The following is a 17,576-nucleotide window of genomic DNA, read 5'->3' as shown; positions in this document are numbered from 1 at the left end:
AAATCTTGCTCTTGTTTGTATCCTCAGAGCCCAACGGAGTGCCTGGAACACCTTAGTGTTCAAGAATTTGCTCGTGGATGCACACATGTAAACTAGAGTAGCCCTATATTCATACAGATTTGTTGGTGATCACCAAAATATCAAATACACCCTTGCTGTTTTGATTTCTATATCACTCCTGGCAAAGTTTCTGATATCTCATGGTGAAGCTAACACATTTTTTTTTTCCCCTTGGAGAATCACTTTTATTTTTCTCTGAGGTAATCCTCCCCAAATTACTCTAGTTGAGATATTCAAGTTTTATTGTTTTATTTTACTAGGGGTTCACTGTCCTATGGTATTTATAATATAGAGTTTAGAATGGATTTCAGGGAATAGGAAATAACTTTCAATACTGCTTGGTTAACAGAAAGTCTTTCACTTGCCATTTCATAAATTCAGTCAGCACTGTGTCCTTTGCTTGTCTCTTTTGACTCATCAATGTAGAATGAAATCTAATCAATCCATGATCATGCTAATCAATGTGCTGTGCTACTTCCATTGCAGCAAAGAATAATGTTGTTGTAAACTCAGTTACATTTTAGAATAATGCAAAAATTGAAAGTGCTAATCTATGTGATATGTTAATGAAGCATTTTATGACCTGAGGCTTCACCATCAAAATTCCATTTTGATCCATCAATTTTCATCAACAAATTAAAAGAACTTGTAACTCAAGAATGGGAAACAATGAATTTAAAGTTACAGCTTATTATTTATATGGAATGTTACAAAATAGATTACTCGTAACAGCAGTATATAAAAATACACGGGCATTGTGAAATCAAAAACCAAATTATTTCTGTACCACACTGAGATAAATATTATAAAAGGCTGTTATCCTCTAATTGACTGAATGTTTTTATAACTAAACCAATGAAATGTCCTTTTCTGATATGGAGAAACGAAGGAACATATCTTCTTAGACTTCAGAAGAAGTTTCACTTAATTTTTAAGAGTACTCGTATTCATTCACATAGTCTAGCCTTCACCTTCCTCCTCTCTTTCAGGGGTAATCATTTATATTTTGTTATTATAAACTGGAATACACTCTTTGTCCTTTTCTACATATTACCTTGGTCACAATTAAAAGAAGATTCAATTGATCTTTATAACACAAGTATGTCCCACAATGCAGACATATAAATCAGTATCAGAGTCTCACTATACATGTAATTATATCTATATCTATGAATATTTCTATTTATTTTTCCACCCTAACTTGTTTCTTCTTGAGTCATTTTTCTGTTTCATATTGAATTGCTGATCCATAAAACAATTATTCCCATATACATTATTTTTGTCTTTATATATATCCTTTAAATAAATCAACCTGCTTATGTTTCTGATTCACAGTTTTTACCAGGCAGCCCCAAAGGTGTGCATGGCTTTGTGCAGAGAATTAAGAAAAGCCCTGAGTTTGCAGGGTATACAGATGAGTTTTTTAATACTAGGAGTTTTATCTCTATATATATCTACCTCGTACTCTTTCCTACACATTTTTGAAGAAGCAGCTTCAGGGAGGCACTTTCAATGAATAGCTCTGTTAGACACATAGATAATAATTATGCACTCAAATAGATACTTGGACTCACTTTCAGTTATTTCCCCCATTTGGATTTTATTTCATCAGAGAAATTACTAGAATGACTTTTATATCAAAGTTAATTCATGTTCTACAATTATGGAATAAAAGTGATATTGATAAATACACTTTGATGACCTGTAAAATATTTATAAGATTTCAAATCTTACACAACAAAGAAAATAGGAATTCAACATTTTACTCATGAGTATATTATTATATCAAAATATTCATATTAATAATGAAATATTACTCTTGCTACTATAGTTAGTGCTAGCTTAGTACAGAGAGAGGAGAGACAGTACAGGTGTCCCTTAATTTTTTCCCATCTATTTCTATCTGCCCAAATTGGCTACAAACAGATACAGAAAAAACTGGCAATGGAAGCAAGTGATAATTTGGGATGATTAATACTCTTTATAGTGTCTAACTCATAGTGATCAATAAAAACTGTGAGCTATGTTCCCTTTAGAAAAGGTTGACATAGACATTCTCTCTGAAAAGGTAACATTAAAGCTGAGCTTTTAATGATATGAAGGAGTCAGCTTAGGGATGAATAAGGCAAGAGCATTCCATGGAAAGAGTACAGTTTGTGGACTGCTCTGAAAAGTAAGATTAATTTGCAGAATTCCTCCCCAAAAAAGAAGGCTAATACTGAAACAGAGAGAACAAGTTATTGAGTATAATACAGGGTCTGAGAGGAAGGTGGGAACCAACCAATTCATGCAGGGCCCTCCCTATCGGTCATTTTAGCACTATGCAATGTTATTCTAAGTACAATGGAAAACTGGCATTAATTACTTTAGCTGATTGATCCAATATATATGTCACAAAAAATCAATCTGGCTGATAGAAAATGGATTGCAGGAGCAAGAGTCACACAGGAAAACTACATCAGAGGCACAGGCACTGGGTCCAATTAATGTCTGATGGCAAACTGAATTAGACTGTTGGTAGCAGAAATAAAATCAGAAGGAATTCAGCAATATTTAAGTAGTATGGGCAGGCCTGGTGATGAAACTGGTATGATTTCGAAGAAGAAATTAAGAAAGATCCAAGGTCTCTGGAATTCACAACTGGAGACACTAAATCATACCCCTGTAGATTTGATTCAGTTTGGGTCATTCGATGCATTTTGTTTGCCCCTGAACTCTCTTTATGCCATTCTCATTGCTGTATCTCAAATTCCTCTGACCTTTTGCCCTTTCTTACTGTGATGGTTAACTTTTTTGTGTCAGCTTGACTGGTCCTTAGCCCAGATAGTTGGTGCCCAGATATTTGGGTGCTCAGATACTTGGTTAAACATTATTTCTGGGTGTGTCTGTGAGGGTTTTTCTGGATGAGATTAACAATGGAATTGGTGGACTGTGTAAAGCAGGTTGCCCTCTCCAGTGTGGGTGAGCCTCATCAAATGCGCAGAGCCTGCATAGAGCAAAAGCCTGGGTAGGAGAGAATGTTTTTTTCTGCCTGACTGGGTAAAAAGATAGATAGACAGATAGATAAATAGATAGATAGATAGATAGACAAATAAATCTAATTTGATTTTAAATGATTCGAATAGCTTAACAGGATGACTTGTTGATTATGTAAAACTTGACTGATTATTTTTAAATTCAGGCTGGGAAATCCATCTTCTCCTGACTTTGGACTGGGACTCAGACTGGAATTTACACCACTGCCTCTCCTGGTTCACAGGCCTTTGGGCTCAGACTGGAGCTACAGCACTGACACTCCTGAATGTACAGCTTGCCAACTGTAGATCTTGGGACTTCTCAGCCTCCATAATCGTGTGAGCCAATACCTAATAATAAATCTGTGTATATGTATTGTGTTGGTTCTTTTTCTGTGGAGAACTCAGACTTACATGCTTACTAGATAATATCCTGTTTTATTCTAAGATTTGCTCTTGTGAGAGCAAGAAGTCTTTTGTTAGTTAACGGCTTAGTAGAGCTGCAGAACTGAAATTCTTAGATATATTCCTTTGGGGATAGAGACTTTTCCTTATCCAGGTAAATAATTCAGCTCTCCTAGTTGGTAAAGTATGCAACTAGTGGTCAAGCAGTTCCAACTCAGGTGACACTTCTTGCTCACAAATCATCTCTTTCCTAAATGAGCTTTTAAATTGAAGTATAATGCATGTAAATGAATATGTACAAATTATGTACATCTCAAGAAGTTATCATAAACATAATTCATGTAACTACAACCCAGGTAATGACATAGAATATGTTCAATACCTATTACCTTTCTTTTTGTTCCTGCTCTATTATTGCTTCTTCCCTCTTTCTTAATAGTACTCATTACCCTGACCTCTAATATTGTGTAATTTTCACCTGTTTTTGAACTTTACTTGAATCAAGTATATGGTACATTCTTTTGTGCCCATCTTCTTTCATCCAATATGATATTTATGAAACCCATTTTTTTCTTGTAATGGTAGTAGTCCTTGTATTTTTTAAAAACAGATTTATTATAATCAACATATGATAAACTACAAATATTTAAAATGTACTATGAGCTTTGGCATATGCATAAAGCCAATGAATGTGTACATGATCCCCAGAAGTTTCTTTATTCCCCTTTGTAATTCTTCTGCACTCGCCTTCCTCCAAACCCTCACCCCCAACCTCAGGCAAATAATGATCAGTGCTGTTACTATTTAAATTGCAATTATTAATAACAGTTCATTTCATTTCCTGAACTTTTTCATAGTTTACAAAATGTTTTATTTATATGTAGTTCTGGACACACCTTGTGACATGGGTTGGATTAAGATTGAGAAAACAGAGGTTCAGGGGGGTTAAGCCATTTACTTAGGGTTGATCTACTAAATAACAGGTAGACAACGTAGACTGATTCAGGTCTTCTAACTCCAAGTTCTTTGCTTTTATTACATACAAAAATTCTCACACTGAACAATAACATTTTTTTCTAGTCTAACTTTAGATTTTCCTTATTGTGACAAAGCACTTATTTCTGAGGTTACCAATATTTGCATACTTTAAAAGTTTAATATTCTTAAAACAAAATTTTCCTACTCTCAGTGGTCTTCATACTTCCTAATGAGTATAGCTGACATTTAGGAAGGCATAATTAGTCAGCTTATCACTTACTACATTGTTGAAAGATCACTCAGGCATTTATGACTCTGATTTTCTAACAGGGGATGACTTACAGATTATATAAAACTTGACTGATTATTTTTAAGTAAAAGAAAAGAGATAGGAAGAGTAAGACATTATACATTTCCTCATATACTAACTATAATGATGAGGTTCGCTTTGACACATTCTCTCTGTCATCAAAACGATGACTGCCCATAAATATTTGTTATGTACTTGAACCTATGGCAGAGGGTGACAGATTCCAATAAAATATTCAGTGTGATGCTTTGAGGTCTTCAGAGGAACATGAAATAGTTCCCAAACTGCACATTACTTGTAGTTTTCTATTACACACCACACAAAATGTCCTTGACATTCAAGAGTGCACCATTGTATTTTAGTCTACCTCACTCCAGGGTGTATTTGAAAATACCCTCCATTTGCCTTTAATAATAATGACTTGTCATATGGAATCCAGATCTCGGCTAATCTAACATAATATGTACTTGATGGTTTTTATTAACGTCAAATGAAACCCAATAGTCATCTGAAACATTTTTTCCTTCTGTCATGCAATGGTTCTCATTTCTGACCATTAACGTAAAAGGTTAATAAATGCAACTACTTGAATATTATTAATATTCAAGGTGCATGGCAAGTGAATCATTTTGCAGACATGATTTTTAAAGATTCTGGGCCATTAATGTTACTATTTTGCAGGCTTGTAAAATTGCACCACGCAGCATGCATGCTATACTTTGAACGCTAAAAGGTCTGTGAAGAATTCTTGCTGCATTACACTCTACTCACCTTTATTGAAATTTGGACTCTTTCTTTGGAATGTAAAAGAACTCTTTCTCTCTCTATCTCTGTCTGTCTGTCTCTCTCTCCTTAATAATTTATTCTTAGTTGTTCTTATTCCTTATTAATAACTAGTTATGTTTAATCTATTTTATTTAATCCCTCACTTTATAGGGTCTCTGATTAAAGGAAAATCAACCCCAGATTTTATCTAGGATCTATTTAATGGTCAGTGTACACTGTCATATAGATTAGTGGTTAAATATGTTTAACTGAGTCCTACAGTTGTAAAATATGTCTCAAATGTGAAAAGCATTTGAACTGATTTCAGGCAAAATTCACAGACTGCTACTCAAATCACTAAAGAGGTGTAGCGTTATAAAAATCATGGATTAAGAATGAGAATTTAAAGGCTTGAGCTTTGCCTTCAAGATGAGTCTTTTAATTTTCTTTTTCTCAGTCTGAATATGAGGTACTTTTCTTCTATTGAAGCTGAAATCCATTTCCTACAGTGCATTTTATTTTCAAATAAATACCTAACAATAAAAAAAGGATACATTAGCTGTATCAATCTTGTTAAAATAATTAGAACTAAGCAAAACATTCAATGCTTGCTAAAATAATCATGGAAATCTGTGTTAGGATATTTAACTAATCATTATTATACAGGAAAATGTCTTTTGACAGCAATTCACAGAACCAAAGGAAGAAAAAAATTTACAGGGGTAGCCTTCGTTTTTCTCGGTATCTGTAATCAACTGCCACAGGAAACCAATTATAAATGTTACGGATGCAGAACATAATTATTAGATATCTATTGTTCCTGATGTAATCCTGAAACAAACAAGATAATTCTGGAAGCAGTATCCTGGCTAGGTTATTTGTCAAGTACATAAAAACATAAACAGCCACGTATGTACACAGTGTAAATGTGTCCACAGAAATACTTTTTTTCTTTTGTAGTTTACAAGTATAGAACATTTTAAGAGTACTGTGAATCTTTACCTAAAATATAGTGATTAATATTATCAATAAGACATTACCCTATCAAGCTCTAGAGCAGCCATGCTCTTGACATAAAAGATTTTGACTCTAATTTTCACTTTGTATTAGCAAGTAAAAATCAAAGAGGTCATAGGTGTCTTCTTCCAGGAGGATGGGGATAAAATTTATGGTGGAGCATAAATTCTGGTACCAAAAATAATTATACTACTGGAGTTCATTTGAGGTTGGTGTGATCTGTGGCTTTTAATAAACATTAAAGTTTAGCAAGAAATCCATTAAAAACTTTTAAAATTCAACTGCAGCTTCATTGAGAGGTATTTGGTGGTGAAAAAGAAACAAACGTAGAGGGAAAGATTTTTGAGAAACTGAGGCAAACATCTTAGGTAATATTTGATATAGAAAAGACTTTTTTATTTTTACCCAAACAAAAGGATTATCTCCAATATTGCACAAAGCAGAATTTTAGGTGAGTTTTACATATCAAAATACCAGTATTTGCATGGATTAATGTTATAACAAATAAAAATAGAAAAATGAAGCATTAGATTTAGCTTTTTTATGAAGACTTTGTGCTCTGAGAACCAGCTGGCAGAAAATGAGAAGTAATTTTCAATTTTTGACTAAGGCCTGATTTTTAAAAAGGCAACAAGTTGACTTGAATTGCTTGGGACCACGCGGGACAAAGATTAAGAGATACCACTGAGCCTGACTTAATGACAAAGGAAAATCTGGATCCAAATCAATAGAGTCATCTCATGCCCACTACTTGCTATAAGATTCCTCAATACCACAGGCAGGAGAAACCTACCAGAAGCAAATACAAATAGTTAAAATCTCATGATAATCAGGTAAGTACGTGTCCCTCCAAGTCTCAGCTCATAAATGTTGTTAATGCTATAAAAATTTTCCCTGGTTTTCAAGTGCAGATAGACAATTTATCATCTGAATCTCTATAACTTTTATACATGTCTCTTTTAAGACACTTATAAAATACATGTTAAATGTTGGTTTGGAATTTATAAGTCCTCATTACTAGGGGGAAAATGCCTATAAAATAACTTTAAGAAATTGTTTTTAAAATCCATGAATTACCCATGTTAAGAGAAATGAATGAAAAATTAGTATCAGCTTCAGTTTTTACTTATACAATAAACATAAATTCAAGAGTTGGTAATTCTAATATTGATTGTAAAGATTCTCTAAAGATTTAAACATCTATAAATAATCTTTTAGCATTTTTCTACTCTGCCTAAAAAATTTAACTCCAAGTACATGTGCTTTTCTTCCAGTTATGCAAAGTATTAGAAGACCAAGTAATGAAAATTTTAAGAGATGATGATAATATTTTAACAACAAACGTGGTGTTCACTGATTGCCAGTGAAGTAATGGGGAAATATCTATATCCTTAGCTATGTGTAACTCTCTTTAGAAACAGCATGACATATTTGATGAAATAAAATTTATAAAACCTAAATAATTCCAACTAGAATGGAAGTAATTAGCAATCCATAAAATTAAACTTTGTCATATATTTTGAAAAAAATAAAGTGATAGTTGCCATTGGGTTTTGTTTTGATTAAGGCAGCAGGCTCATGGGAAACGTACCATTCCTATTCATCTTTCTATCTGCATCAACTGTTAAACACTTGATGCAAAATATATATTTAATATTCATAAATATATGGCTGAAAAAGGAAATTGAAGTTCAAAGATACCAACTTTTATTTGTTCACATACCAATATATGGAAAAGCAGGGACTCAAACTCAAATATTCCATGTATTTATTTTTTCCAAGCATGATTAAAATTTGTATATATTTAGGTTGTTCAATGTAATTATTTCATTTGCATATACATTGCTAAATGATTATCATAATCAAGTTAATTAACACATCCATCACCTCACATAGTTACATTTGTGTGTGCAGTGAGAACACTTATGAAATACTCTCAGAAAATTCAAGTATACAACACATTATTCTCAATTATAATCACCATGATGTTCATTAGCGCTCCAGAATTTATTCATCTTATAACTGAAAGTTAGTACCCTTTAACCAACCATTTCACTATTTTCCCCAAGCCCCCAGCAACCACTGGTCTACTCTCTGGTTCTGTGAGTTAGATTCTACACTGAAGTGAGATCATATAGTATTTGTCTTTCCGCATCTAACTTATCTCACATAGCACACTGTCCTCTAGGTTCGCGTGGTTCATCCATATTGTCACAATTAGCAGGATCACCTTCCTTTGTGTGGCTGAATAATATTTCACTTGTACAAAAAATACATACATTTCATGGAATGAGCATGTTTGGGTTGCTGTGTCCTTGGACCGTAGCAGACCTCAGATTTGGGCCCCATCATTCTGTGCCAGAAGCTCAAGTTCCCCCCAGGGCCTTTGGACTCCTCGAAGGCTATAGATTTGTGGCCCACGCGTGCAAAGTTCATTCCCCCACTTTGGTCTCAGTTGGTCCTTCCCTGTACAGTCTTTGGGCCAGAGCATGTCCCCCCCTCCCCACCCGCTGAACCTGACAGGGCCTTGGGGTGAGGTGACACTGCACTGTGATTCTGAGTTGGGCGGGGTGCGTAACAAGAATTGGGGTTCATGATGCGTGGTGTGAGCCAACCTCCTTAGGGGAGAGGGCAGGTCCAGGGTCCCGCGGCAGCTGGGGCACCTAGGTGTTTCTCCTCCCAGCACTTGCCTACCGGCCCCCGTGGATCTCGCGAGATTCTACAAGATGGGGCTTCCTCAGGAAAAGACTCGTTGTGGCTGCAATGACTTGGGCCTCATTCTGCCTTTTGTTGACTCCACCCCGATGCTCAGTGCATCCCAGCATGTCCTCCCCCTGCCCCTCCACCAAGACCGGTGCGGACTTGCCCTACACACCCCAAGTCACGTAGTGTGCCCTGTGGGATCCAAATGCACCTTGTTTGCCTTCTTGGGAACCCCGACACTCCACTCACCCGAGGCAAGAAAACAACAACTATATATATATATATATATACATACACACACATATATATATATAAAATATTTCACATTTTCATTTTCTTTATCCATTCATCTATTGACACTCAGGTTGTTTCCATATCTTGGCTATTGTGAATAACGCTGCAATGACTATGGGAGGGCAGATAGCTCTTTGAAGTACTGACTGAATTTATTTCCTTTGGAATATATACCCAGAAGTGGGACTGCTGGATCATATACTAGTTCTTTTTTTAAATCTTTTGAGGAACCTCCATAATATTATCCAGAGGGGCTTCACCAGTTTAGATTCCCATTGTCTCAAGCAGTACACAGACGGACAGCTGGGAGAGCGGACTTTCGTAAGAATTCTTACCTTTGTCGGCTTCGCCAGTTTTCCCGGTATGCTGTCTGCAGGCTCCAGAGTGAGCGGGGCATCCCAGAGGGTCTCACTTGGTCACCGGAAACTGTAGGCGAGGGAAATAATTTTCTCTCCACCCTTCATAGAGAGTGTCCAGCTAAGGCCCTTTTCCTCGGGGGCCCCTCCTAAATGGACGAGCCTTTCTCGGTTAAAAGTTCTCCGCTGTGGGGCTTCCTTGATGGCGCAGTGGTTGGGAGTCCGCCTGCCGACGCAGGGGACAAGGCTTCGTGCCCCCGTCGGGGAGTATCCCACATGCCACGGAGCGGCTGGGCCCGTGAGTCATGGCCGCCGAGCCTGCGTGTCCGGAGCCTGTGCTCCGCAACGGGAGAGACCGCAGCAGTGTGAGGCCCGCTTACCGCAAAAAAAAAAAAAAAAAAGAAAAGTTCTCCGCTGTGGCCACCGTAACTCATGATCATTCTTGGTCAGGGTACCTGCTGGGCAGCCTTAAAATAAAATTTTATTCAGCCGAGGCCTCACACGAGCCCAACCCAGTTTCAGTCAGACCCAGTCCGAGGCTGGAGCCGGCCGGTGTACGACTTAAGACGGAACCAGTCTGACCCGGACTCCGTCAGAACTGGAACCCGGACTGCTTTCTAAGTTGGACCGGATCCGACCCTGGACCCCCTCCGGTTTCTAAGTCGGAACTAGGCCAACTCCAGTTGGTTTGGGGACCCAGTTTGGGGGGAAGAAAAGACACTGAGTCTGAAAGCTCGTGACGCAAAGCTGCTGAACAGGGACCGGGACCCGAGGGGACGTCCCCACACTTCCAGAGGCAGCGCGCAGGCAGCGGCTCCAGGGAGCTCATCAGGTACCTCCGCCTGGTTGCTCGGGGCTCCTGGAGGCTGCTGGGGTCCCTTTGGTTTGTTCTTCTGACACCAGAACTGTTAAAAGATAAACTGAGGCATATTCAAGTTTTTAAGAGTTTATTTGAACAAAAATCCATTCCAATCAGGCAGCAGCAAACTGGCAGTGGTTAGGCGCGCTCCGGCGACAGGCGCTGAGGAGAGGCTTCCATAGAGGAAGTGTGGAAGCCAAGTGAGGGAATTATTGGTTGGCTGTAGCTTAGAGCCTCGTTGGCTGTTTGTGATTGGTTGTCCTTAGCGTTTTGATTTCTCAACCTCGAGGCCTTTCAGGCTTAGGTTTTGGTTTGCCTTAGGTTTTGGTTTGCTTACAGAGGCCTCCACCTCGTTAGAGGCACAGTCTAATGGCCTCCTTGCTTAACAGTTGTATGAGTTCCTTATAAATTTTGAAGGTTAAACCCTATATTTTTAGTTTAACATAGTCCCACTTGTTTATGTTTGCTTTTGTTACCTGTGTTTTTGATGTCATATCCCCAAAACCATATTGTCAAGACCAAAGGCAAGAAGCTTTTCCACTATGATTTCTTCCAGGAATTTTATGGTTTCATGTCTTACATTTAAATCTTTAATCCATTTTGAGTTAATTTTTGTGTATGGTGTAAGATAAGGGTCCAACTTCAGTCTTTTGCATGTGGACAACCACTTTTCCCAGCACCATTAAAGAAACTGTTCTTTCTGGGTTTGTTTTCTTGGTGCCCTTGTCAAAGATTAGTTTATTGTATATATGTGGGTTTATTACTGGGGTGTTTGTTCTGTTCCATTGGTCTACGTGTCTGTTTTTATCAGTGCCATTCTCTTTTGATCACTATAGCGTTTGTTTACATACTAATATATGGAACAGCAGGGGATCAAACTGAAGTATTTTATACTTCCATTTCTTAAATTATAACATTCTTACTATAATTTAGTTTTAAGACATTTCACAAATTTGAATACCTAAGGGTTTATAGTATTCAGGCAGAATTCTATATCAATGAAGACTCACCATAAGAGGTCCTGTGTTATTCTGACTTACTGTATTTGTATATAAAATTTTCCAAAACATAAAACATGTACAGTGGATATTGAGTTTGACTTGAGTCACTGGGCATCTCTCAATTCTTGATCAATACATTTGTAGTAACAATGATTTCAAAAGCTGAAGAATTATTTACAGATCTCGAAAAACAGTTTACTTTTTTTTTTTTTTTGCAAAATATAAGCTGGTACTATTTGCCCACCATGCTTCTTTTCTCTTTTTGATTGACTGTCTAGAGGTCAGTTGCTCTGTGGTAATGAAATGAGTTTAGTCAATAGAGAAAGCCAAAATGGAAAAATACAAGAGGTTTTTGAGAAATATGTAACTTTTGTAGCTTCAGTGAGGTCCAAAAATTGATAAAACCACTTAAAATATATTCATTTAAATGGTTGGTCTGTTTTAGGTTTTATAATGCTGGCTTTCTGTTACAGAAATATCCCTTCATAGATACAGATGTGAGTCAGAAAGGTGACATACACAGACAGTGTTCTAGTGGAGCTGTCCTTTACAGCTCCTCAAATCTTTCAAAATTTTGTTTCTGATTCTTTAGCTGGAATGACTAGAGATTTGGTCTCTATGAGGGACAACTGCATGCACCTGCTTGGATCTCTGCTGTGGTGGTTTCAGATTCGGGCAGTAGTGGAACAAGTTGCAGTTGTTGTAGGCAGAGAAGCTGTGACTATAGTCAGATATGAGGTGCAAGGATCTGAAAGATGAGGCCCACAGTAGGAAACATTATTTTGCAGACTTTAGAATAAATCGGGTAATTATGATACTAGTTCATCATCCCATGCTTAGATATTTCGAATTAAACATTTTTTTTCCCCTATGACTCTTTGGGAGAACATTTGGAATTTCAGAGCAAATAATTTGTTTATTCATATAAAACTTCTATTGTGTTAGAGCCAGGAAAATAAGACATAAGCAAAAACAAAATATACTATGTCTGTCCTTTAAAACTTACAAATCAGTGAAAGAAAAAAGTAGACAATTACAATATAAGTGCTTAAATACAAATCTAAGCAGGATAATATATAAATCCAATAAATGAAAGTCTATCTCAAAAATGTGTGTATCTTTCTCAGATTGGTGCTGAAATCCATTCTGCAGTTGAGAGTTCTGCTACCAAAAAAAAGAAAAAAAAAAAGGAGATGATTTCCTGTAATTGATTCTATAAAAAGTGTTGAAAACAATGAAGGTGGTTCTACATCTAGATTTTCTAATTTATAAGGAAAATAATGGATTACATATCTCTATACCTGAGCCACAGTTTTTGTATTTTGCATATTATATTGTTATGTCGAGGAAGCTTTGGGTGATACTTAATCACAGAATTGACTTATTATTTAGAGTTTATTAATGTTAAGTATTTGGGTTTTGTGTTATTGTAGCATCATTATTTCAAACAACACAGAAATTAATAAAATATTCATAGATTATAAATTAGTCATGAATATTAAAAAGCCTCTAATTCACACAGACATTCAATCAACTAATTATCCATAAAAATATATTTACAACTTGAGTTGCAGTCTACCAAGAGTAATTTTGGCAGATAGAGTAAATATTTCCTTCCAAAAGCAGTATTTCATCTTTTCTTCAGCAAAAAGAGAAATAAAGCACACAAGAGAGATAACAGTATAATAGGAGTATGGAAGCTGCGTCATAGTCCGTCCCCTTGTGTGGGTAATTATAATACTAATATGTTCACGATGTGTTTTATTTTTATGAATATACCCTGAGTGCCATGCAAATACACATAATATAAAATATAATTGACATATAAAAAAAAGATGTTGAAATTCCAATCCAAATTACCACATTCTAGGAGCATATGTCATATACATTTTGCCATCATGAAAGCCAAATCTTTTATTAATAGTGTCCTTGTTGCCACCATAACTACCCTGCTTCCCCTATATCCCTTTCTTGTCCCCCCTAATACTTATATACTGGAAATTAATAATATTTTTCTTTTATATCTCTCATATTTTTGAGATGTTGGTTTTTTTTTTTTTGGTCAACTGATATTCTAATTAGCTTTGGTTACCATTTTCTTACATTTATTTTCTCACCAACCATTTTGTTAGTTTTGCCTTGCTGATATCAACATTGACTTTTTTCTGTTACTAGAATAATGAAAGAGGGATGAATTGAAGAACTGTTTGGGTATTGTAACATATTTTATCTTCAGTATAACTTATAGGAAAACAGTCATAACTGGGCATTAATGGCAATTTGAATGAAATTTTAATTTCTGTTCTTGAGCGTTTTTGTTATAAAACAATCTACATTTTATTTATCTTTAATTACACTTGATTCAATGACTATTTCCTGGTTCTTAATAACTACTTAGTGAGGATTTACTATTTTCCTGGCACTGTGATAACCACTCCAAATACATTATTTCATATTCTCTACAATAAATCCATAAGGTGGATATTTTTATTAGTGTATTTTAAGATTATAAACATATTAGCTCATTTTTAAATGATAAGTTTATAATTTAAAGGCAACAATTAGCCATTTCAAGGTCAGATTGCATATAAAAGTAGCAGAAATTGTATTTTTGTTGGCTTGTCTGCCCAAGTCCTTAATGGCAAAACATGATATAAGTGTATCACTTTATCTTCTCTCATTAATTTGGCAGTTACTCTGTGTTTCCTCTAGGTTTTATTCTTATAATGAAAATACGTTATAGTAATCAATTTAAAATACAAATCACAGTTTTCTGTATAACTTATATTCCAGGGCTTCAAAAGTTTTCCCGTAAAAGCAGATAAATCCCTACAAAAAGATCTCACCAATTTATTCATGCATATCAGAATATTTCTTCACTCAGGCATTGAATTAACTAAAGAATAATTTGTATTGTCCAAGCTACAGGAGGTATGCTGAGCAAGTATACAAGGCAGGAAGAGAAAGTTTCTTTTGTAAAGAAAAAGTGCTTATTCATCAAATTAGATGTATTCATTTACACAAGAAGTTTACAAATAAAACTCGATTAACCGTGAACATTAGATTTCCTTTTTATTTTATAGCAAATTTTCTAATCTTGGCTGACAATGTTAATTATTTGATTAACTTGTAAAAAGCACACAGCTCTTCCCACGTCTCTTTAGAGATCTTCTGAATCAAAATCTCTGAGAGGGGCTTCCCTGGTGACGCAGTGGTTGAGAGTCCGACTGCTGATGCAGGGGACACGGGTTCGTGCCCCGGTCCGGGAAGATCCCACATGCCGCGGAGCGGCTAGGCCTGTGAGCCTTGGCCGCTGAGCCTGCACGTCCGGAGCCTGTGCTCCGCAACGAGAGAGGCCACAACAGTGAGAGGCCCGCGTAAAGCAAAAAAAAAAAAAAAAAAATCTCTGAGAGGACAAACTCAGTTACACTAAAATACACACACACACACACACACACACACACACAATCTACAGCAAACCAACAGCAACAACAACAAAACTCCAATAAAACCCAGCTTGATATTGACAATCTTTATAAAAGCTGTGATTACATTCACTTTACAAAAGAATCTGATGATAATTGCTTCTTGATGACTAAGAAGGAGAATTCTGTGTTCCCTGTACATTGTAGAGTTGGGTGCTCTTGCGAATTTAGATGTTTACATTGAATGACATTGGAGAAAATGTGTTCTGACTTAAGGTGATGTCCTGGAAGTTCCAATAAATAACTTCTCTGTGGTTTAGGCTTGTGCTTTGATATGGTAATTATAAAAATCATCTTCTCAAGTCATTAAAATACAACTTAAGGTTAGAATTATTCCAGTTAACTACAATCAATCTTAAGTAATTCAGTTTTTGGGAAAAAACATGTAATTTAGATGTTGCAATATATCTTCATGCTTTCTTTGAAATTAAGCTGAATTCATGATGACTTGTATAAATTTGGCGATATATGTGAAAATGTTTTTGGTAAATTTTATAGCTACATTTTATTGAAGGGATCACCTTCCATTTGTGAGATTATAATATAATGGTTTCATTTTATAATAAATATAGTTAAGATAGGGTTTTTAGTTGATATAAATGACTATTTTAAGTTTCAGAAAAGTATCTTATTTTTATGAAAAGTGAATGGAGAGCTGTACTACATGCTGATGTGATACTTACATATGATAAAATGATTGCCACAATAAAGTTAGCTAACACTTCCGTCATGCCACATCACTCCCATTTTTTGTTGTTGTTGCTATATGTTAATTATAGCTCAATAAAACTGGGGAAAAAAAGAGGATGGAGAGGAATCATGTAAGTGCTCTTACTGCCATTTACTTATTATTAAACATAGAAGGAAATTTGGAAGATCAGTTTGAAAAGATTTTGAAGATAAAGCTTTTACCTTTCAGATCATCAGGTATCATTTGGAATACTGTGCACGTATTTGAACTACTTCCCTTAAGAGTGAACTAACTGCCCTACAGCATTATAATTACTGATAAAACTTTTTTTGCATCTCAACTAATTAGTGAGACCTACATTATTATGTTCAAACGTATTTGTAAAACTTTTAAACTGGAGATATTTTTAAGAACTTTGAAAATACTCTGTAAAGCATTTTAGAATTTAAAAAATACTCTCTTTAAAACAAAAGCTTTATAAACCAAATCCAGACACAGTTGGTTTTTGTCCTCTTCTTATTTTTTTCTCTAATAGTGATAAAAAGTAAGTCAGGTTAAATCTCAAATATCAAACCATTTTCCCACTAATTAAAAATCCAGTATTTTCTAAAAGTTGTTCTAAATATTTTCATATTTCACATTCTTTTTACTAGTGAAAGATAGATCTCAATGTTTCACTTCTGAAATTCTTATGACACCTATTTATATTAGAAAAATGATGACTCCTTATTATTCAATGCCTGGGAAAGGAATGTGGTGTCTGACCACGTGTTCATTGGTGAGGCAATTTGCATTTGCTAGAGAATAAAGCTCTATCCAAACACAAACAGATTTGATTTCCATTAAATTTAAGATAGTTAATTTTTAGGGGGCAAAACATATTTTGTTTATACTTTGTATGTGGATCTACATGGTGACTATACATTTTTTGACCATATGTTTTACAAAATTTCCAACTACTTCTTGAAATTTGGAATGTTCTAGAACAAAGAGCAATAGACTAGTATCATGAATTGTATGTTCTTGTCCTAGTTCTGAAGCTGAAACTCTGAGCAAATCTTACCTGTTTTAGTATCTTTACTTATGAGATGAGATTGCAGGGCCAGGTGGACTCTCAGGTACCTGCCAGTCTGAGCATTCTGTGAAAACAAAGATTTGTTTTCCTCTTTGCAAAAAATCGGTAAGGTATTTTATTGTATCCGTGGAAGCCAGTGATTCCTACCTGGTTTCAGGACTTTTCAGTGCCTATAAGAATACTGCTCACTTGCTCTTCTTAAGACTTCAAAAAGCCTAATAAAAATCATCAAGGTATCTGCCATAAGATCATAAGATGAATTATAATGCCAATTTCATACACAGGAAAGGAATTATGTCACTCTGCAAAGTAATTATGAATATACCGAGGCTGATTTCAGGTTTGCCAGATTTTAGCAGATCTGATTTCCTGGCCATTTCTTTTTTTTTTTTTTTTGCGGTACGCGGGCCTCTCACTGTCGTGGCCTCTCCCATTGCGGAGCACAGGCTCCGGACGCGCAGGCTCAGCGGCCATGGCTCACGGGCACAGCCGCTCCGCGGCATGTGGGATCTTCCCGGACTGGGGCACGAACCCGTGTACCCTGCATCGGCAGGCAGACTCTC

The sequence above is a fragment of the Monodon monoceros genome, unplaced genomic scaffold (genome assembly GCF_005190385.1).
Source record: "Monodon monoceros isolate NGI ecotype Baffin Bay Population unplaced genomic scaffold, NGI_Narwhal_1 Super_Scaffold_1, whole genome shotgun sequence".
NCBI lineage: Eukaryota > Metazoa > Chordata > Mammalia > Artiodactyla > Monodontidae > Monodon > Monodon monoceros.
The sequence above is the reverse complement of the archived record's forward strand: the minus strand, read 5'-3'. Positions refer to the sequence as shown.